Source organism: Actinia tenebrosa, unplaced genomic scaffold (assembly GCF_029948245.1).
Source record: "Actinia tenebrosa isolate PJP-AT-01 unplaced genomic scaffold, QUT_ActTen_1.0 PGA_scaffold3__52_contigs__length_22856419, whole genome shotgun sequence".
Taxonomy (NCBI): domain Eukaryota; kingdom Metazoa; phylum Cnidaria; class Anthozoa; order Actiniaria; family Actiniidae; genus Actinia; species Actinia tenebrosa.
In genome coordinates, this window is record NW_028292580.1 from 15,877,385 (window position 1) to 15,899,232 (window position 21,848).

Here is a 21,848-nt window from a genome sequence, read left to right on the forward strand (position 1 = left end):
TCCCACTTTATTTTACAGTTGGGGGGGTACTTTGGAAAGGCAAATGGCGCAGACGACGGCGGGTGGCTTCGGCGCGGCGGCCTGAAGAAAACATAGGTGAAGTCACAAGTATGGGCTAGGGTAATCAGCCAGAACATGCACGGTGATGAAGTCTCCTCCTTCGTTTGAGTGACCTTTCGATGGTCAGACGGGCCCGGAGACTCTGATTTTGTTTTTGAGCAGTCGTTCATAGCATTGCGTTGGTTGGATGAGAGGGTGGGTCAAAATCGCTTTGCCTGAGCGGGTATGGAGTAAGCCAGAGTTTTTTTGTCGTAGAAGGAGGTTCGTAAAAAACTGTCAAAGCAGTTGGGTCAGACGAGGAGTGTTCCTTTCAATGGTTTGCGTAAGACGTTTTTGTGGCGGCTTGGTGGGTGGCGATTGCGGCTTAACATAAGGTCTGTTTTTTAATTATCTCGGTGGTGAGGAGATGGGCCTATCTTAAAGGGAATGCTGCAGCAATGTACTGAAGTGCCCTTTTGAAGGAGTTCGTGGGATGATCTTTCCAAGTCGCCTTGAAGTTTTTCCATCGTTTTCAATGTGGTGACTAGTTGTTTCTTGACGTTGGAAAAGAAGAAGATGAATCGTCGATTGGTTTGTTTTTGTTGTTTTGTTTATAGGCCGTTAGAGATGAAGTTTCGATGAACGCGACGAGCGCCATGGTGGTTGGCAAGCATGTGATGAAAAACCATTGGAGCATTAGTATGTAAAGGTTTTCTTGTAGGTTTCGTCGTAGTCACTGTTCGTAACCCGAACGAGGCGCGACACATACGTAGCTGTGGATGGACTGACGTAAGTTGTAATCGGTCCTCGGTCCCTGGCCACCCCGTCAGGGAACTTGTGTCGGGGTAGTGACCGTAATCAGGACCACGCAATAAATTGGGGTGCGATGGGGGGGGGGGAGAGGGGAGGGCCCATGGGGATGGCTAAAGTGGTACGCTTTTCATTTCCAAGTAGTGCAGGACGCAGGCGCCATGAAGGGGATGATTGCAGCAGGGTGTATCATGACGAAGGGTTCTGAAGTATTACATTCGCAAGGCAAGATACAAATGGTACATACCAGGGTTTCGTCCTTGACTGGCTCTCGTCCACGGTAATGGCTTCAGGGTCCTCCTGACCCACTTCACGTTCTTCTTGTTGTTCTACGTTCTCCCGCTTACGTTTGGGAGCAGAAGGACATTCTTCTTTCTTCGGCCATTGGATTCATTATCCGAATCATGATTATTGATGTAGGCCATTACGGCGGTTGACCACCACGGGATCATCAGAATCATAGGATCGTCAATGTTGAATCGGTTGAACTGAGGTACCGGTGCAGGGACGGGTTCCGCGGTAGGCGGTGGTGGCGTTGCTGGAGGAGTAGGCACAGTTTGATCCACTTGATCTGGATGAGGGATGACCATGCGAGCGGTTGGATCTCTTGGGAGGCATGATGAAGGACGGCGTTGGCTAAGTAAGTAACTAAGTACTTAGGTATCTAGGTATACGATTTGGTGATTGGGACGAAAATGAGGTTAGATATATAGGGGTAGGGAGGGGAGGGTAGGGGGTCCCCCCACCCCCCTAGGTGGGGTCTATATAGGGGGACCAGGATCTGTGGTTTCCATAGGTTTTGTATAGTGAAATCACCAGTAAAGCCAACGTAGTATACGAAGATAATACAGTGTGGTAAGTACGATTAAGTGTTACGGTGCGTGGCTTTAGGCATGAGCTTATGTTTTGCTTTTTAAACACTGCCGTACTCATCAGTATGAAAATGACAAAGAGATGCGATCGAAAGCAAAGAATGAATAAGAGAATAAAGAATACCATTTATCAAGCCATGGATGCAGTGCGACAAGATGATTATTGTAATCAAGACATGTTATCAAGCACGCAATACATTCTAGTTCGAAGAACATTTTTTAATGTAATGGAGTTGTAAAGACTAGAGGCATTGAAGAGTTAGATAAATTTGATGTACTATTGCTTAAACCAATATGTAACCGAATACGTGAATAAATACGGTTATACCGTTGAATCTTAACTGGTGTCTTTTTGCTTTTGTTTTCTAAAGGAAGGCTTTGCGAAGGCATTATCCAAACATTATAAGGAAGGCACGACTCCCGAACCCCAGTTTTTGCGAGACGCGAAGGAATACGTCAAGGCGGTACACGGCCTAGCCAATACGTTAACGGGATGGATTGATGCCATCGAAAAGCATCAGGAGCGGAAGAGGAGGTTGGCGTTCGTGTTAGCGCGCCGAGCCAGAGAACGGGCCCGAGTGAAGCAGCATTGGCGGATTCAAAACGAGGGCCGTACGAAAGTGTATGTCATAGAGGAGTACGGTGTGGGCAATCGTTTAGTGTTTTCTCACCATGGCATCGGGCAGGAGCACGAGGAGCTGTCTCTGATTAAGAGTTGTGCACGCTCGGTGTTTGCGGTGAACGTGCCCATGAGAACGCGGGTCGTTTTCGTATCGGATCGAGACGAGGTCCAGCTTGGAGCAGGCCGGCCGCCAACGCAGACCGTACGCGGGGCACGACGACGACGGCGACGACGATGACGGCGACGAGGACTTGGACGAGGGAGGAGAGGAAGGAGAAGACGAATGGGGGGTTGCGATGGGTGGAACGTTTGTTTGATCAAGTCATGGAACGCATTGCCGGCGAGGAAGGATTGACGGCACGGGATCAAGTAGGCATGACCCTGTACGGTGGGGACTTGGAATACCCGGTGTCGTTGGCCATACGTCCGTACCACACGCCTCAATTTCAGAGGCTGATGTTGACCAACGCCATCGAAATGATTCAACAGTCCAAGAGGGAATGGATGTTGGGTCGATCGTTGGACATTACGGTGACGGTGATCAAAGACGTGAGGGGACGAGGACGGGTGTGTACGACGACCATCATGACGCCTGAACTGTTGCGGGATCGGTTGGAAAGGGGAGTTCTTCGCAAGCCGCCGGCGGCGGTGGGATCGAAGGTAGCGGAACACGTGATTCAGATCTTAGCGTGGCGAAGCGTGAGAACGAGAGACGAGGTGAGGCAAGAGTTGGAGGTGCAGCACGAATGGACGTGGGAAGAAATATTGACGCGTTGGTGCGTCGTGCACCCCTACCACGAACATCTTGGTCCTTTGCCAAAAGGGAGGCCCGGGAGCGTATCACGAGGTCATCTGAAAAGCGTGTACGGCAGCGAAACGGAGGGATGGGTGATGTGGCTGGACGAAGGAGACCCCGCGATGCTGGACGTCGTGTCGCCCAACGTGTTGTATGGGGAGGCCGAGTTTTTGCACCATCGGTTGTGCTTGAGGTGCGGCATGATTTATCGTCATCAGAGGACGCATGCCTGCAGTGAAAAAAAGGCCTTAACCAAGTACCAATCGGGCAAGAAGAGGCCGCACTACAAGGCCACGGAGGAAGCCAAGCGGCGTAAGGTCTCGCGGGTCTTTGACGACGAGCACGAGAATTGCCTGGGAAGGGCCTTGTACCGGGCGCTGAAGGGGATGGGGTTGGAAGTGACGGCTGAAGGAGGGTACGAGAAGTCGTTGCAGGATTGGTACAGTGAGATGGGTATGGAGGACACCTGGGATCAAGCGTGTGGGTTGGACGACGTCAAGCGGTGGTGTGCTAGCATTAACGAGGGCTACGCGATGGATGAAGAACACGGATTCGAGTTGTGCGTGTACGACGAGAAGAACCGGTACGTGGTAGCCTCGTTTGGGAGCAGTGTAGGAAAGAGCAAGGGTACGTTGACCCCCATTTACTTGAACTGGATGGACGAACACTTCACTTGGATCGAGTCCATGACGGGGTGGTTGGGGCGATCGTACTTCTGCACGCAATGCAATAAGGGGTACAGCAATAAGGAAACACACAAGTGCGTACGTCCTTGCTTGCGGTGTGGGGAAGAGCGAAACGACCACTACATCAAGTATTCTAGCGAACGCATCACGTGCGACGCATGTCACGTCGGGTTTTGGTCCGGTGTGTGTTACCGTTCGCACCTGATGCGACGTCACAAGGGATCGTTGACCTATACCACCTGTGAACGACGGTACGTGTGTCGGGAGTGCAAGACCACCGTGGATCGGATGCGCTACGACCGAAAGACTAGGGTGTGGTACATGGTCGACGATCACGTCTGCTACGAATACGATTGCTTGGTGTGTCGGGAGAAGAAAGTAAAGCGAGGAGAACACTTGTGCTACGTCAAGGGAGTGAGCAGCGATTCCACGGAAGCACGACCCAAGAAGAAGAAGGAGAACGAAAAACGTAAGTTCTTTCTGGCGTTTTTTGACTTCGAGGCTCGGTGTCTGGAGGAACGTCACGTGGTTAACAAAGTGGTAGTGCTGCTGACGTGCCACGAATGCGTATCTCACGTGGAGGAGTACCGGGCGCGAGGATGCGCAGGAACGTGCGGCCGACAACGGATGTTCGTGTTTGACGATGCCTCGGCCTTCATGGATTGGTTGTTGGGGCCCAAGCGCGACGTGCATGCCTTGTACACGTTCATGGCCCACAACCTCAAGGGGTACGACTCGTACCCTATCCTGGAGGAGTGCGTCAAGCGAGGCATCAAGCCCAAGTGCGTGTACCAAGGGAGTAAGGTCATGACCATGACGCTGGAAGGGATCGTGTTTAAAGATTCGGTGTGCTTTATTCCCATGGCTCTACGCAAGTTCCCGGCCACCTTCGGAACCTCGGGAGGCGACAAGGGTCACTTTCCTCACTTCTTCAACACGTTGGGGAATACGCAGTACGAAGGTCCTTACCCCGCTCCCGAGTATTACGGCGTGGACGACATGGACGTCCGCGAGAAGGAGACGTTCATGGCGTGGTGGCGCGAGCAGGAGGGCAAGACGTTCGTCATGAAGAAGGAAATCGAGAAGTATTGCATCCAAGACGTGATGGTCATGGCCCGGGGGTGTCTAAAATTTCGGGAGCTTTACGTCGACAAGTTCGACGTGGACCCCTTTGCGGAGTGCGTCACCATTGCCTCGACCTGCCTGACGGTCTTTAAGAAGAACTTTTTGGAATCGGAAGTGATGGGCGTCGTGCCGCCGTTGGGGTATCGTCAGCGGGACATCCAGTCGGTCCAAGCCCTGGAGTGGTTGCACTCGTTGGGGCTGCCTGAACTGCGTTGGGCCGGAAGCACGCTGGGCGAGGTGACCTTGCAAGGCAGCAAAGTCGACGGGTACGATCGTCGAACCAACACCGTGTATCAATTTCACGGCTGTTTCTACCACGGGTGCGAAGTGTGCTTCAAGCGAGGTCAAGTTCATGCTCATCTGGGCGTGACCATGGGCGATCTGTGCGACAAGACGCGGGAGAGAACGTTGGAACTGCGTACCGCGGGGCATCACGTGGTGGAAATGTGGAGTCACGTGTGGGATGCGGAACGCGAGTATCACGTGTTCCCCGAGTGGATCAAGAACTTGGACCCCATACAGCCTCGCGAAGCGTTGATGGGAGGACGCACCAACGCCGTGGGACTCTACGCGTATTGCGAGGGGGAGGTCCAAGTCGACGAGTCGGACGACGAGGCCATGGCCTTGATGTTGTGCTCGGATCCCGTGCATCGCATACGGTACGTGGACGTGGTGTCGCTGTATCCTACGGTGATGTGGGAGGAAGAGTATCCCATAGGCCACCCCATGGTGTACTTGGGTGAAGACTTGGACTTGGATCCCGAGGAGATTGCTGATTGCATTCTCGACGAGGAGTGGTTTGGTTTGGTCAAGTGCGACGTGGACCCTCCCCGCGGATTGTTCTTCCCCGTGCTTCCGCGCATCGCCGACCACAAGTTGATGTTTACGCTGTGTGCGGCTAGCTGTGACGAAAAGGACGTGGACGAGAATGAGGGTGGAGAGTGCACGCACACCCTAGAAGAGCGGCGTTTGCGGCACGGCGTGTGGACGACCCCCGAGTTGAAGGAAGCGCTGAACCAGGGGTACGAAGTGGCTCAGGTGCACGAAGTGTGGCACTACCCCGAACGCAGCAGCGACTTGTTTCAATCGTACATTCGTGAAAATCTAAAAATGAAGATGGAAGCCTCGGGGTGGCCGTCCGATTGCGACACGGAAGACAAGAAGCGGGAATTCATGCGGTCCGTGAAGGCCAGTCAGGGCATCGATCTTCAGTATAACAACGTCGTAAAAAATCCGGGGCTGCGTTCGGTGGCCAAGTTGAACCTGAATTCGTTGTGGGGCAAGTTTGGACAGAATCCGTTTCGCTGCAAGGTCGAGTACGTCACGGAACCTTGCCGCTTCTTCGAACTGCTGCACGACGATACGGTCAACGTGAAGACGGTGCTGCTGTTGACGGGCGACATGGTACAAGTCAACTACGACGTGCACCGCGAGTCCACGGCGTGCAACCCCAACGGCAACGTCGTCATTCCAGCGTTCGTGACGGCCTGGGCCCGTTTGCGGTTGTACGATAAGCTGAGTGCTCTGGGGGATCGCGTGCTGTACCACGACACGGATTCCATCATCTACAAGACGGCGCGGGAAGGGGACGAGGAACTGGACACGGGGGATCAGCTGGGGCAATGGTCGGACGAATGCGGCGATTCGGACACCAACTGGATTGTGGAATACGTGTCCTTGGGCCCCAAGACGTACGCGTACCGTACCAAGAAGGACGAGTGCGTCGTGAAGTGCAAGGGCATCAGTTTGACCCCCTGCGCTAAAGAACTCGTCCACTTGAAGAGCATGAAACGTCTGCTGGTCCAAGAGAACGAAAAGGTAACGGTGAGTTACCCGCGCAAGATCGTGAGGGACAGCACGCACAAGGTACTGCGAACGGTACCCATGGACAAGGACGTGCGCTTGGTCTATACCAAGCGGCAACGTATTGACCAAGGCCTGACCACGTTGCCTTATGGTTATTAAAGGTCCATAAAAGAAGGGGGGACATAAAAAGAAATGCGACCGTCGTCATGACTCAAATCGCCGCAGGACGAATCGGACGTTGGTTGGCCAAGAAAGCCGCCGCCATCGTGTCGGGAAGTAACGGAGAAGATCAGCCTGATGGCAACATCAGCAACAACCGCATCGGGTGCGGACGTCAAGCACGCGTCCGATGCTGCCTCTCGTCGTGCTGCGGGAGATCCATCGTCATCCACGCGCAAAGGTCGATCCGCCGCTGGAAAGACGAGAGGGAGGAAAGGAAAGAAGAGCAGCATCGGAGCCGTCGCCGCCACGGTGGCCAGCAAGAAACAAGCGTCCAAGTGGTACAGCCGGTATTTCGAAGTGGGAGCGGAACACCCCCAAGCCCTAGCGGGAACCTCCGCGTTCTTGTCCGACCCCGGCGACGTCTCCAAGGGACCTCGAGCGAAAGCCACGAAGAAGAAATGGCTGGAAGCGCAGACGACACACCAAATTCATCGCCCAGCACGGCGTAATTATCCTCGTCGTCCCTTTGTCGTGTTTTCCATGGACGAGCAGTGGCAGATGGATTTGTCGGACATGACGTGGGACAAGCCGGCCAACGATGGGATGGGGTGGATCTTGTTCGTGGTCGACGTGCTGTCTCGGTACTGTTGGGTACGACCGCTGAAACGGAAGACGGGGAAAGAAACGGCGCGGGGCATTCGCGAAATATTTGAGGAAGTGGCCCAAGACCCGGACAAGAAACATACGTTGCCGCGTACCGTGTACGTAGACAAGGGGAGCGAGTTCTATAACAAAGACGTCAAGGATTTGTTTGCCAGCTGCCCCCTTCCGCCCAAGCTCATGTCGGGGGAGTCCACCACCAAGGCCGCCATCGTAGAACGGTTGCAGCGAACGTTGAAAGGGCGGCTGTGGAAGTACTTCTACGTAAATGGGACTCGACGGTGGGTGGACGTGATTGGTCCGTTGGTCGAGTCGTACAACCATCAGCGACACGGCACGTTGAAGCAATCGCCGGCCTCGGTCCATCGCGGGAACGAAGGGGAGGTGTGGAAAAAGTTATACGGGGAGTACGGTCCCGAACGAGGAGCACGACAAAAGCTCAAGGGCCCTTACAAGTTTAACCTGGGCGACGTAGTCCGGATCAGCCGTCAAACCACGATCTTCGACAAGGGCTATTTGCCTCAGTGGTCGGAAGAATGGTTCAAGATTCGAGCCCGCGATCCCGGCCCTCCTGCGTACTACCGCTTGATGGACTACGACGGCGAGGATATATTAAAGGGCACGTTTTACGAAGAGGAGCTGCTCAAGGTCGAAGACGAAGAAATAAAGCACATGCGTTATCGCATCGAGAAGATACTTCAACGCAGGACGGACCCCGCTACAGGTCGTCCCCAAGTGCTGGTGAAATATCAAGGGTGGCCTGAAAAGTACGCCAATTGGATCGACGAACGCCAAGTCGAAGACTTGGGGCCCAAGAAGAAACCATGAGGTTGGAACGCAAACCGTTTATCTACTGGTTCAACAGCAAGCCCGATCCCGAGTACCCTCAGACCAAAGACAACACCGCCTCGGAATTCGTGGTCCAGTTGCCCATAGGATGGCACTTGCCAGGCGTGTGGTCGGTGGAAATCCAAGCCATCATGACTCCCGAAACCACACAGACCAAAGGCGACTTGCTGCTGTACACGAACCTCATTCGCTACGAGATCGTGGGCCACGATTATTTTCCGCTGATCGAGCGCATTACCACGTCTTCCGCTCAAGCCATCCGCTACCAAGAATCCAAGCATCCCTTCCGTCGACGCGTGAACCGCAGTTACCTAGAGAGCGTAGGGTTTAAATTGGCCGACACCAAGGGCCGACCGCCAGTCTGGCTGAAAGACAGACCTACTAAGGACACCACCCTCTGTCTTCTCTTCACGCCTCAAGCCGACGAGTACGATTCTTCCTCTATGAGCTTGACACTTCTGTCCAACCAATCCAAACCTCGTTTTCCTTCTAACAGACCAGGGAACTTTACGGGCGAACTACCGGCATCCCAAAGGATGAGTGATCAATGGAGAGTAGGAATGACCAAGGTGACGCTACCGCCCGTGGCCAGCACGTCCAAGTCCACGCGATGGACCTTTAGATTGGATGCCGGCGGGTACCTGAAAAGCAAGTTGCCTGCTGATGCTCAGCACACATTTACCCTAAACGACGTCAACAGCTCTCAAGACTCGTGTGCTCAATTCAAGAGAGGCGTGGATGCCGTGTTTGACAGCTGGTTTCCGCAAACGCAAGAAAAACCATCCAATGGGGGCGTTGGAGGAAGGGGTGATGGAGCTGGGATCGGAGGAATGCAATTGAACCAAACGGCCACGTGGGTGGACGACTCCTCAGGCAAGGATGTGTTGATTGCGATCGACCTCGAAGGCAGGAAGAGCTTGGACGACCTATGGGATCGATTTTCTGCCAATGGAATCATCATGGGTTCCGACCAGACCAAAACCAAGTGGGACTTCACTTCACGTCATAGCGTGCTGGTAGGCCCCAACGCTCCAACCAATAACGAGGTCATGCAACGGTTGGGGTTTTGGACCCGCGATGCTAACATTGCTATACCTGGAACGCTTCAACAAGACGGCACGACTCAATGGCATTCCTTCCTTTCTCCCTTTGTCAATGACTTTAAGCAAGATCATTCCTCCGTGTATCTCGTTCAGACCAGCCTTGAACTGAGCACGTTCAACCGCTTTTACTTGAAGATGGGATTTTTTGAGCGTCTAGGAACCCTAGATGATCCCATGGATCCGACAGGACCAACGAGTACAACCATTACGCCCAGCGAGTTGTACCTGACCATGCCCAAGGGGTTCTACGACTTGCTAAACTTTAACAATGGATCCAGTGCTGGACTGGAATATGAAAGCGTGGACGCCGCCGTCATGGGTCCAGGCGAATTCGTCAGGATCACGTGCAAGGAAGGATGGAGACCTTCAGGCCATGTGGAGTCTGATCAGAAGACCAATACGGAGCCCCAATCCAATCGCGTGGCTCGTATCAAGGGGTATCAATATACTCAGCTCCTAGGAAACAAGGACGTCCTCGGCCTCCAAAGTGGTCCCTACGCCATCGACGTGGTCACCAACACCAAGGCCGTTCCCAAGAATGCTTACGTGACCTGCAGTCTGGTCCACAATCAACACGTCGGCGATCAAAACATCCCTCTCATGGACGTGGTTCCCCTCTCGTCCGCGTCCATGGGTGCTGCAGCCGAACCCAAGGAATACGTGTTCGAGCCCCAACACGTTAAATACTACCCCCTCTCCAAGAATAGTTACCAGACCGTGGCCTTTGCCGTGCAAGACGAAGCAGGACAAGAGCTTCCCTTCCTCAATTCAGGAGTGACCACCGTATCGTTGGATTTCAAGAAAGGAGTATGAACATTCCCATTTACGTTCCCCAAGAAGGAGGCGGCAACATTCCCGTCTATACCCCTCCACAAGCCGGAGGAGGACTAAGCATTGGACGGTTGGGGCGTGGAGCCATGCAATACGTCATACCTAAGATCAATGCTGTAAAAGACGCTGCCGTGGACCGTGGAGGCAAAGCCTTGGCTAACGTGGCCACGGAGGTATTGGAAGGTAAAGATTTGAAAGAAGCCCTCAAAGACGAAGCGACCGAAGCTCGAGTCGACTTGAAACGAAAGATAGACGCCGAAGCCAGCAAAGTGGGAAGCGTCAAGAAAAGCATCAAGAGTTCTGGATCCAAGTACGCCAAATCTACCCTAAACGCTTTGTTCGACTAGGAAAAAGAATATGAATCAAGCCCGACTGATTACTGAGAATGGCGTATTCAAGCGCATTAGCGAAGAGCGGTATACCAAGTACATTACGTACCGTATGACCCATGGACCTCAACAAGGCATACGGACTAAAGAAAGAGACATTGTTAAAGCTTACGATATTTTTGTCAAGATGTACGATGGACGCATCGCTATGGTCGTAGATTAAAGAAAAGTAAAAGAAGACGCAGTGTTCGTTTCATTGATTTTTTATTTCACGACTAGGGGAGTATAACTTGGGGGAAGGGTTTGTTGGAATCTTTCAAGTCTTCGGGGAAGGGGTCCAACGACAGTCGGTACTCGTCGGGCGTGGATTGATCAAAGTCCATGATCAGTGGACGATACGGCCGCTTGTTGGCTTCCTCCAAAGCGCGGTTCAACCACTTGGCTTGACCCGGAAACGCTTGACGTGCCAAGGCTTGCAGCTGAGACTTGTCTCGAGGATTGCGAAACAGCACGATGCGGTGGGCGTTGAGGGAGGCAGTTCGCATGTGAACGGGAAACACGTTTTGCATGAGCACGACCAAACTCACGTCCATGTGATGGGTTCCCTTGGTAAACCACTTGGAGATTTGACGATGATCCGATTCCATTTCTCCCATCAGATCGTCCGCGATCAGCAGTCCTGGGGTTCGCTTGAATAGGGCATAGGGGTCGTCTGGCAATCCTTTCACCCACTTAACCTCGTCTCCAAATTCTTTTTTCATGTTGTCGTACTCGTCTTGCCATATGCTGTACAAGTACACCACGTACTTGATGGGGGGGTCGAACTTCCACGTCCGATGACGAATCATCTTGCGAATGAACCGCGTCTTGCCACTCTTGGAAGGTCCGGCCACGACGATGTTGCACGGATGCTGCCACCGTGAGTTAAACGGTTTGATTGCTTCTACGTTCATGATAGTTTCTTTCTCTTGGCGTCGCGAAGAAAGCGAATGTACTGATCCACTACCTCGTGAGGGGTCTTGTTATACCCTCCCTGTTGACTGTGTTTCTTGCGACGAGGTTTGGATTTGGACACTCGCGATTTTCGTTTGCGCCGCAATACGCCGCCCTCGATAGTCGCGTCATCGCCGCCATCATCATCATCGTCATCGTCGTTATCGCTGCCGGGGCCGGGGAAGGTTTGGCTGTTATGCTCGCGTTCCACCACGGGCCGCTTGCCTCGACGGACCGTGGTCACGGTGGTGGTATTGGCGATGGTTTGATGATCCCCTTTGCCTAATTTTTTGCGCAAGGCTTTAGATACGGTATCTTGATCCGCGTTCTTGAAGCGTTCCCCATGATCGTCATTAGCGTCATCGTCATCGTCGTCGCCACCACCATCGTCATCGCCATCGTCCCCTCCTGGATCGTCCCACCCTCGATCTTCTTGGTCGTCCCCGCCGTCCCTCCTCCTGTCTTGTTCGGCTTCCTTGCGAAGCTGCAGTCGTCGTGCCAGGGCTTTTTCCAGGGCATAGCGAATCCGCATTTGAGACGTTTCGTCAAACTTGCTTTGATCGGTAGCTTCCAATTCCTTGACGTATTCTTCTACTTCGGCCAAGTTCATCCTTTTCTCGCTTCGATTGCCTCGCCATCGACCGTCCACCCGCGTCATCACGTTCTTGATGGTAGGCGTCAAGGTCTCTTTTACCTGGGGGTACTTCTCCGCCAACGATTTCAAGGCCTCGGCGTACTCGCGCAATTCCTCCTTGTTCATCTGATCCAACGTAGCGTCGGGCAACGACGTCAATCTCCCTCCACTGCTTGGCGTCCATGCCGCCAAATTCGCCACTTCCGAAGGGGGTGATGCCGCAGGCGATGCTGAGGGTGAAAAGGTTGGCGATGCACCGGGCGTTCTATCGGGGGACGGACCTGGTGATGGTTCGGGTGATGGTGGGTCCATGGCCCGGACCAAGTCGCTTCCCGTCGACAAGGGCGTGTCGCTAGACAGCACGCTTGCCATGTCGTCCGGCAAGTTGAACGGCGAGCCCAACAACTGCAGCATGTCCGCATCGTAATTTTGTGTGGGCGAAGAAGGCAACGGTGACAGGGGCGGTAGGACGGGCGTATTCATCAGGAAACGATCGGCGGCCCGTTCGGCCGTGGACGTTGTACGGGGCGTTCGAGGAGCAACACCCGGAGCTTGGAAGAAAGGCTCGCGCTCGGTATGCTGACCTAAACCGTAACGTAGGTATAAATCTTGAGCCCCCACACGTTCATAGGACATAACGTCGACGCACCGAATGTTTCACAGCATGGATGGAAAGTCCTATATACGCTCCTTGGCACAATGCCACCCTACGCAAGTGGTTCCTCTGCTACGTAGCGGTAGCGACGACCAATGGAAGTACATCAAAGACATGTGCAAAAAACTAGCCAATGGGGAACTCCCCATGAAAGGAGGAAACAAAAAAATGCCCAAGGCCGCTCGACGTTGGTTCGGGTCGGTGGTCAACGATCGACATCCTTCCATTCAGAGTCTACGACGCTCTAGCCTTCAGCGAGGAGGATCCAAAGCCGAATTGGTCGGCACGGCCATCAAAGCCCTGGCCAAGATCGCGGCTCCCAGCCTCAAGAAAGCTGGCGTGAGTCTGGCCAAGCATGCGGCCGCAGGAGCTCTGGCCGAAGGCATTAACGCGGCCACGACCAAAATCAAGAAAGTAGGAGCCCCCAAAGAAGATAAAAAGGAGGAGGACCCCTCGCCCACCGATTCGCTTCAAGACTTTGATTACGACGGCGACAACGAATTGAAGGCATTGCTCACTGAAACATAAACACATCATGGTTAATTACAAGAAAGGACGACGTCAACGCGGGGGCAAGAAACGTGCAAAGCATACTCAGTTGGGCGGGGCCAAACGAAGACGGTCGTCCGCCACACCCAAGATCAAGGCGGCTCTGCGTGGAACCTTGGCTCCTGGCATTCCCGACTACGGACCCGTGACCAACCCCTTTCACATTCGATTTTCACAACCTCGCCCCACCGTGCCCTCCAACAAGGTTCAAACTCTTCGCCGCATGGCTCCCGCCAGTCTCCGGCATCTTCCATCCAACAACGACTCCTTGGACGTCGTCATAAAAGGCCGACCCGTTACGCTTTATCCTAAAGGTCGTCAAGTCGTCACCACTACGAAATGAACAGCAGCACAGGTACCAACTCTTACGTGGTTCCCGTCATTCTCTGGAATCGTCTGCAAGAAGAACTCAAACAACTTAAAGAAAATGTAGCTGCTTCCGCCGCCGCCAAGTCCCAAGCTGGAGGAGCCATCGCAGGAGTGGATCGAGATGGAAACGTCCGTATGAACGAATTGATGCACACCATGGCCGTTCAACAATCGTTGCAGCAATCCCCCAAGGTGGAATTCGTCAAGTACGCGGATAAGATGGTCAAGCAAGTCATGTCCGACCCCAGTCTCACGCCCGACGAGCGTGTTCGCTTCATGACCAACTATGCGGCCAGCTTTCAAGACCAAAAAGCCATGGCTCAAAAAGGACTTACTCCTGCAACGGCTCCTGCCCCAGGTCCTGCTCCTGCGCCTGCACCTGGTCCTGCCCCTGGTCCTGCTCCTGCTCTTGTTCCTGGTCCTGGATCCGTCGTTGGCACCACCCCTGCTTGGTCTCTTCCTGCAGGACCCTCGGGAGTCAAGCTTGGGCCTGGAAGCGTTACTCCTAAAGGTACGGGTACGGGTCCAGGTCCAGGCCGTGGTCGTGGTCGTGGTTATACAGGCAAAGGCAAGACCCCACTCAAACGTCAAATCCATTTTGGGAACGTGGCCGGCACGTCTACGCCACTGAACAACCTCAGGCCTCAACAGATCAAGCAGTTGAAAAAGGTAGACAACCTCATCCAAGCCATCGATCAGAAGTCCAAGAAAATTGCTCAGGACACCAACTTGACCCCTGAACAAAAACGCGCAAAGCAAGGCGTGCTCACGCGTGGACGTACCAAGTACAAGGTGATACGAAACGACATCCTCAACAGTTAGACCATATAAAAAGGACCGCCGACCTGCCCGACCTACCCTGATTCGTCACTCGACCTCGTCATGAAACGACAACACGGAGGACGTGCCGCTCCCGCCGCCAAGGCCACGCGCGAAGATGCCCCTCCCTTGAAAGTACACAAAGGGACCGTGGTCGATTTGTTTAAACGACTGCCCATCGACGTCACGTGTGAAAAATCCAAATGGGAAGTCTACTCGCAAGCCACGGCGGCCGTGGACCCTTTGGAAATCACGGTGGACCGAACCCGTACCTGGATCGACATGACCAAGATCCTGCTGGAATTCGACGTGGAATTCCTTGACGCACCCAATGGTGCACTCCTGACCAATACCTCGTCAGCCGTTCCCATTAACAACGTGGCTCACTCCCTCATCAAACAAATTCAACTGACTATTAACAAAGGAGCCGTGACCGTCAATGCCGATCACTACCATCTTGAAGCTTACTTCGACCGACTGCTGAACTACTCTGAAGAAGAAAAGAAATCCCTGCTGTCTCTAGAAGGATGGGCTACGGATACTCCCGACAAGTTTGATCAGCTCAATCCCAACGACGTGGCCATCGCGAATCCAAACATGGCGGGTGCAGCGCTCACAGCTGGCGAAGTAGGAGATGCCATTCGTGCTGCTGCCACTCGCGTCACTCCTAACCAAGGAGCCAAGGAACGTGTTGGATTGTGTTGCCAAAACCGTGCCGTCAAGTTCATCCTCAGACCCGTCATTCCCCTCTTCTCCAGCCAGCGCTACTTGACTCCTGGCTGCGAATTGAAATTTCGAATCCAATGGAATCCTCGAGAATTGGTCATGATGAATGGTCCCACCGTGGGGGCTACAGCCATTACCCATGCCAACGCCACCTACAGAATAGTCAACTATTCTCCCAAGTTGCACATTCGTCACGTGGACGTCAACAGCGAATTGCACATCAAGATGGAAGCTGCCATGTTGGAAAACCAAGACATTGCCCTCTACCCTTACTTCACCAACAGAACCGTCACCCACACCGTTCCCGATGGTCGACGACGGGCTCAGATGCATAACGTGTTCCAGGGGTACCGGCCCAACTACATGATCATTGGATTTCAGCGAGGAGACGCTTTCGATGGGGACATAGCTCATTCTCCTTTCAACTTTCAAGACATGCATCAATCGTCCCTTCGCGTGACCGTCGACGGAGAAGAAATTCCTCATCAGCGATTGGACCTGACCTCGCATCATAAGGAAGAAGGCTTCAATACCCTCCTTCAGTTCTCAGGACGAGGCATCGACTCTGCACCCACCGGCATCGATCGAAAAGGGTATAAGGACGGCAATTACCTCATCCTCTACAACTTCAACCCCGACGGTGAACAAAACTTTGGCTACAGCTACGCTCGAAACGTAGGCAACGTCAACATCGACGTCGACTTCTCAGCCAACACAGCCAACAACACCACCATGGTCGTCAGCGGATACTTTGAACAAGAAACGTGGTTGGATGGTAACAAGAACGCTTCCCAGAGATACAGCTATTAGATCATGAACAGAAAAAGTCAACTCCTCACCGATCAAATTAACACGGTCGCTTCGTACCCTCCCAATTATCACAAGCACCCCACGTACTCCTACGTCGGCACTCAAGGCGCCGACCAAGCCCTAGCCCTTCTCAAGAAGTATCGCGATGGGCAAGACCCGCCCCGCCCTTGGGGCATGGTGTTCAATACCGACCCCATCGACAAGCCCGGCCAACATTGGATTGCCATGTACGCTCCCGACGTCGATACCAAACGCATCGAAATCATGGACTCGTATGGATCCCAGAACCTCAAAAACTATCAAGATCCACTCCTCCAAGAGCTCATCGAAATGACGGACGTCGTCAAGATGCCTCAGCTGCAAGCCTGCAACACGTACGTCTGCGGGCATTACTGCCTGGCCTATCTCTACACCCGAGCCCGTGGCGGTTCCTTTTCCAAGTTCGTCAAACCCTTCACCGCTCGTAACAAGAGAGACAACGACAAGAAAGTCTGTCAGTTCGTTTGTCAAGTCATGATTCCCAAGTCCCTCCGTCCCAAGTTCAACAGCAAGATAGGACCCTTGGGTCAACCCTGTCAAGGCAATTGTTGCCGCAAAGATGTAAATGTAGAAGCAATAAAGACAACGTTTGAGTAACACAAAAGTCTGGTCTCTTTATTTTACATGAAACAAAATCTTACTACAATGTTTTCTTCACAATCAAAATCAAACGTCTAGACTGATGTCTGCTGTGGATTGGTAATGGAGTCTAGGAGCATCCTCAGATTCTCTTCCTCGAGTGAAGAAATGCTTTGCTCGCCTGGGGGGCCTGCAGGGACTTCCACTTGTACGATCTCTCCTTCCTTCATCAACGTCGGTACCTTTCTCTTAGCTTCATCCTTGGTTCCTGCCCTGACTTTTCTCTTTCTTTTCACGGGCTTCACGGATTGCAATGGCTTGATCACTTCAGTCACGATTTCGATAGGTCCTTCGTCTTCAGTCGTTGCAGTTTCTTCGATTACGCTTTCCTCCTTAGGTCCCTTGACGTACTTGTCCCCGCCCAAGGCTTCCAGGGATTCGCTCAACAGCTGATGAAGATCCACTCGTGCCTTTCGTTGTTCCTTCTGAGTTTCAGCACAAATGACATCGTACTCCATACTTTGCAACAAGCCGTACACCACGCGGTCATACGTTCCCAAGTGCACGCCCTCTTGTGCCAACATCATCCTCAACGATCCTATGTGTCCCATTACCGCCTTATACATCTTTTCTTCGTCTTCGTTCCTCTTGGGTCTTCGACGCCTCCTTCGCATTAACAAAGATCTTCTTCCCACGACGGTGTTCGAGCAATGAGTGCACGGTACACGGCGTGTGCGAATTTTGAGACTTTTATGCCCCTCCTCCTTCGACTCCACTCCTCCCACATCATCAACGTCACGGTCATCACTGTCAAAATCATCGTCGTCTTAGCTTTACTCTTTCAAATCGTTTCATCGCACGCATGGCCTGTTGCATGTCCTTGCTCGCTCCGCTTCCTGACTGTATGCTCGACGCGACTTGTTTCTTAATAAACGGTACGGCGGCTTTCAATTGGTTGTGAAGAAAAGCACGTGCTTTTTTGGACTTTACTTTAGAATCAATCAACTTGCCAGCTATTCCTTGCGCCTTATTGGCTATTATACTACCAATGCCACTTCGAGCACGGTTCTTTAGGCTCTTGAAGATGTTGCCTCCCGCCTGATGCTTTCTACGTCGTCTGCGTCTCCCCATGCTGCTTCCACAAATTGGTACTCGTGCCCCCTTTCCGACCCCTTTATATCCTTTCCGTCCGTTTCGTCTCTTCCTCGGGGATCGGAGACCACTTCGTTCATCCTCCTTCTCCTTCTCTGTTCCTTCTTCTTTTGATTCCTCTTCCTGCGGGCGGCGGCATCCACCTCGTCCTCCTCACCTTCGTTCTCCTCATCTTCATCGCTTGACTTGTTACCACAACAACGAGTCAACGCCATGATGAAGCCCAAGGTCTCCTTCCTAGCCTTGGCAATGGCGGCTATCATTTCTCTGTATTCGTAATGAAGCTCACCCATGCTTGACCTCACAGGCTCGTCTCCTTCCAAGTCATCGTCTCGTCTGTTGGTCTTAAAAAACTTCAATCTCATCATGACTCCCCCCAACAAGGTTTTTTCAAGGTTGAGCAAATCGTTGTACTTGGAATCCAACAACAGCAACGCGTTACTCTGTTCCTTTCGGGCGGGGTTCTTTATTTTATCCAATCCCAACACCCAATTCTCACGACTCGAATGCACGCGGGAAGACAACGGTCTTAAATAAATGGGAGCCCCCTGCTTCACGTCTAACGGCATGGCGGCCATCACTTCGTCCGTCACCTCAAACGTTGCCCCGGGTTCGTCCACTCTCACGGTAGGTGCCGTAGGTATGAGTAACGATGCAGGTCTTGGCTTCATTTCGAACGTCGTGGTAGTCATGATGAAAATGAATAAAAGCCCACTCGCCTTCAGCCCCCTTTATTCGATTTTGCACCGCATCATCAACCAATACGAACATGCCACGTAAACAAGGAGGCGGAGGCATCCGATCACGCCAGAAAAAACGAACCTATGGACAAGTAGGTGGAAACATCCGTTCCAGACCACGAAAACAAAACTATGGTCAAGTAGGAGGCAGACGAAGACGAAAGAGACGCTCTCAGCAAGGCGGGTTCTTCCCCTTGTTGGCGCTCGTTCCTGCGGCCATCGCTGCCGCCAAAGCCGCCAGCCTTGGCGCCGTCGGAGCAGGGGTGGGGTTCGGTGTCAAGAAAGGCCTAGAAAAACTCTAACACGCTACAAGTGCGCATCAGTCTCCTCATGGAAACCACCGAAACTTATCACACCCGTCTCATCACCTCCACACTCGATCGCCTCAACTTCCATCAAGTCCAAGAATGTGCCTGCTTTCCTCAAGACCTCCGTCACCGCGTGCCTCAGCTCATGCTCATCCTTTACCTCCTGGATTGCTTGGACGTCATTCATCCCCTCGCCAAGGTCAAGGAAGAGCACCAATGGTTGTCCGACGATTACAAATCTCATAACTATGACGTCATGCAACGTTACGCCCACGTTCAAGAATACAAAGGTCATCTCAAACGAATCATCTCCCACGGAAGTACCGAACTCAGCAAGCTCATGACCATTGGACACTACATGTCCATTCCCGCCTTCGATCTCCTAGCCAATCATTACGGCATGGACGCCGCGCTACAAATGTGCTTGGAAAAAAAGAAAAACCACTAACCCACCCAACTACCATGCAAGCAACACGACCCCGTACCCGTGCTCTTGCCTTCCTCGAAAAGCGCGTTCGCTCTTGGTGCCTGCCGACCCTCTACGAGAACGACGCCTCTCCTCACGACGAACAAGAGCGTCTCAAGCTCCTGGAGTTCTACATCGACTGCTTGGATCTCGTGCATGCCCAACACTACTGTCCCTTCCCAGAACACAGATACGTCAAACCCAAGTACCAATGGATCAAAGACCTCTACGAGGCGCGCCGCGTTTCCGATGCCCGCCGTTGGCTGCACTTCAGCAAGTACCGCACCTTGGCTCATAACGTGGTCAACACAGACTTCGACCTCAGTCGCCTCGATCCTTCCACCGCTGAAGCTTACAGGAAAGACGTCCCCCTCCTAGAACTTATTGGCGACCTTAACCACGAAACCCACCTCGATTCTCATCGCAACTGAACATGGCTCTAACTCGTACGACTCAGCACGTGGACAACCGCATCAGACAAACTCACTTTGACTGCCTCTACGACGTGCCCGACCGCTGGTGGGAAATCAAGCAAGCTCACCTCACTCCGCGCATGCGCCTCATCATCCTCACCTTCCTCTTGGATTGCATGGACACCATCAAAGACCTTCCCGAAGATACCCATGCCGCCCCCTGGGTGAACTGGTCCAGTCGGAAGAACCAACGCTTGCACATGCGCAGTTTCTACCGTCATTGGCGTCTTCATCCTCAATATCATTCCGCGCCCCTTCAAGGTCAAGAAAGCAATCAACTCTGGGTCGTCAGCAGCCTCGTCAACAAGATTCTCCGCCCCGACGTCAACCCACGTGACCTGGCAGACGACTCCTGCAACCTCCCCGTCTATTGCATGACCTCGTGTTGGGAACGTCTCGTGTGCGAAGCCCTACGCTTGACCCCCACCGAAATAATACATCGCCTATATCACAACCTACGCCACAACTTCACCACCTCATCATGAATCAACATCGTCAAGCCAACCTGCTCTTCACCTTCCCGAAAAAAACACTGGTGCCTCGTCCTCCTGCGACCCGACAGGCGGTCCTGCCTCTTCGCCTTCACGGACGACCTGGTGCTTATTACTTTACGGACTCAAGTCATGCTCCGCCCTCGTCAAAGTTTCACACCTCGCTTCCACTTCAACATGAGCGGACGTCGCAATCCTCGGCTGCCTCACTGCCTTTGCCGTAAACCCTGCACCTATTACTTCACCGACCGCGATAGCGAACACTGTACCGTAGAAACCTCTACCATTCACGCGCGGTACATTACCTTCATTTGCAACCAACAGTATCCGTGGTGTACCTTTACCTGTACCGTTCCCAAAGACAATTATAACGACACCACGTGGGACGCTCTTCGCAAGGCCCGCAATCACGTCGACTCTGAAATCAACATCCGACAAAAACTCTCGCAAAGCCAAGCCAACGCCCAGATCATCACCGCACCACGTGAATGGTCTGATGACGTCGTCCACGGACCGCCCACCTACACCAGAGAAGAACAACTCAAAATCCTCAGTCACCTGTTCGGCGTGACTCCTCCCCCTCCTAATTCACCCCCACGTGAAAGCAGTTCCATTGGTTCTCCTAAGTCCCTCCCCCAAACTGAGGAGCTATATCAAGACCCCTCTTCCGACGAACCTCACACCGATCCAGAGTCAGACCAAGAAAGCCAAGACCACGATTACGATGTCTGAAGAACAGTATTAACCGCCTCCCACTTTGCCGCCATCCCCTCAAACGCTCCCGCCTCAAGACGAATACAATCAAGTCAACCATCCCTGCTTTTGTGGCTCGCCATGTGCTGTCATCAAAACCAAGAATGCCACCTTCTTCAAGTGTGGCGTCAAGGTGGATTACAAGGCCATCACTGAACGTCTCAAGGGCGCCAAAACCAAAGACGAAAAAGCGCGCGTTTATGCAACTTCCAGGCTGGGATGTAAAATGTACATAAAGAAAGACCTCTACAATGCTGTAGACAACCGTCTCTTTGGGCTCGATCCCAACTACCTCCCCAAGTGTCGCGAACACAACCTGTTTGCCAAAGTCAACGTCAGTAGTTCTGAGAAGAACAAGAACCGCACCTTTCTCGCGTGCTCGGTCAACTACCCTGATGTGGCTTGCGATTACTTTGCCTGGTGTGACGAAGTCATTCCTTCCCGCGAACAGCTTCAGCAACAACTGGCGCCACAACCTCTAGGACCCCCGCCAAAACGAGGACGCTATGATCAAGAAGACTACCGCTACATCCAATCTCTTCAGCATCCCCCTCAGCATCATCACCCCTCCTCCTTCTCCCACACAAGCACAGATCAAGATC

At 53.0% G+C, this 21,848-nt stretch overlaps 1 protein-coding gene and 1 long non-coding RNA gene across 2 annotated transcripts in view; one reads left to right on the forward strand and one right to left on the reverse strand.

Annotated features, from left to right (window-relative positions):
- The window catches only part of LOC148908740 (von Willebrand factor A domain-containing protein 7-like), a 48,970-nt gene that overhangs the window by 25,014 nt on the left and 2,108 nt on the right, over window positions 1-21,848 (forward strand). The window lies entirely within an intron of this gene.
- Window positions 1-21,848, reverse strand: part of LOC148908741 (uncharacterized) — a 48,529-nt gene that overhangs the window by 20,500 nt on the left and 6,181 nt on the right. The gene's annotated exons all lie outside the window — the stretch shown is intronic.